This window comes from Rhea americana, unplaced genomic scaffold, assembly GCF_003343005.1.
Source record: "Rhea americana isolate MKP2758 unplaced genomic scaffold, rheAme1 scaffold_2, whole genome shotgun sequence".
Classification (NCBI taxonomy): domain Eukaryota; kingdom Metazoa; phylum Chordata; class Aves; order Rheiformes; family Rheidae; genus Rhea; species Rhea americana.
The window spans coordinates 11,193,664-11,195,570 of NW_028186149.1; the positions used below are offsets into that span (position 1 = coordinate 11,193,664).

General features: G+C 39.0%; 1 non-coding gene across 1 annotated transcript; it reads right to left on the minus strand.

The window, feature by feature from the left end:
• Positions 1-249: 249 nt before the first annotated feature.
• TRNAE-UUC (transfer RNA glutamic acid (anticodon UUC)) lies at positions 250-321 on the minus strand. The gene has a single exon. It is a non-coding gene; the product is annotated as a tRNA-Glu (tRNA).
• Positions 322-1,907: the final 1,586 nt, after the last annotated feature.

The following is a 1,907-nucleotide window of genomic DNA, read 5'->3' on the forward strand; positions in this document are numbered from 1 at the left end:
GACACAGAATCAGTAAGGTTGAAGGCTCTGGAGACCATCTAGTCCAACCTCCCAAAGATTTCCTGGTGCTGGTTCCACTGGGGCTTGACCCCAGGACCTTCAGCATGTAAAGCAGATGTGATAACCACTATACTATCCCTCTGCCCCAATAAAGTCACTGTATTTGTCTCTCCTCGTGCTCCTGCTGCACTGGGTGGAGAGGCCCGAGGAGCGGGAGTCCCACTGCACGTGGGGCTAAAGAAGTGACACTTCCCATACCGGGAGTCGAACCCGGGCCGCCTGGGTGAAAACCAGGAATCCTAACCGCTAGACCATATGGGAGGTGCCCTGCAACACCCTTTGGCAAGCATCTTAATTATCTGTGCATACAGGGGCAATCCAAAGTGAAAAATATTTCACGTTCTGGAATCCAGTAAACTCAAAGACTCTGAGCTCCAGTGCTTGCTATTCACAAATTCCTCTTCTGTGCTGCTACAGTCAAGCATATTTCTTGTGAGTAAAAACAGCATACACCCTTAGGTATTTACAAGCACTTTTATCTTCACTAATACCATAAAGGAGAGAGACATTAACTGCAGAAGAAATATGCCACAGAATATTAGCTTCTGGTATCCTACAATTTATGATGTCCAGTATCTACCAAAACAAAATAGATATACTGAAWAACTGAGCATATGTTATGCACAATATTACATAAAGCACATCAAATTGGAAAGTTAGCCTGAAATCCTAGCATAATACACTATTTCAAATATGACAAAAAAATAACTTGAGAGATCCTAATCATATCTGGAATACTTATTCTACAAAAGCCAAGGAGGGTTTTTAAACTGGGATTTAATGTTTCTGTTGAACAACATTATTTTCTCAATTACTGAATGTTTGCATGTGAAAGGAAGGTGKTTTTGTAGCCTTTCCTGGACTCTGGCCACTGTTAATTTCTAATCTTTACCCTTCCAAGCAGAATTTTTTTCTCTTTCAAAGATAATCTCAGAGTGAAGACACTCCAGAGGGGAATAATTTGGGATGTATCTCCAAAACTCACCAGTTTTATAATRCATTTAGGTTACTGTAAATCTAGTATGCTATGGTACGAAAAGTCATCTGAAATAACAGGCTTTGGAATACATTTACAGTGTTATTTTTGTAGTTCTTAGTACTTCGGTAGTACTTAGGCAGTTCTTAGACAAAAAAAGAGATCACAGCACGAAARCAATTTCCTTCCTTCTACCAACTCTCCTTGACCAAGAGCTCTTTAGCAAAGAAAGAGAGTCCAAGCATTTATCTAATTACAGTTTTACCTACCCTTATGTTCCTGCCTAGAAGCTGGATGAAGTAACAGCCATAACCTATAGCTCATTCTGAAAAATAAACCTGAAGTGATAACTCTGGGGTTTTTTCTCAGGCATTCTAGTTTTGCTTTCATATATGCATGTAAATCAAAAGTACTTCTTTGGCACAAGAGAGGGATAAGCTTTGCATTAAATCATTTTAAAGATTAYATAGTGAAGAGATTGTAGGCCATTGTTCCCTACAAATAAACATTAATAACTCTCCTTAAAATTACTAAGGCAATCAATTTGACTGCAATTTTCCCTGCTTATTTTTGTATCGCTACATCAGAAATGGAAGGAGATTCATAAAATACTGGAAAAAAACACAAGAGAGTTGAAGACCAGTCAGAAATACAAAATACCAGGATCTAACAAAACAAGCATATTTTGAGCAAATCCTCAGTGCAATAGTGCAGACCTGGTAAGGTTCGGGGATGAGAGACCTGTTGGCTACTGTAGCAAGCATCTTGAGGTTTGCTTATAAGGATTATAGTGAAGGTAAGAAATCTTCCCCTCGATATTCCTTCAGTTCAGCTTTGGTTTTAGTGAAATTATCCCAGCACATGTAAAACT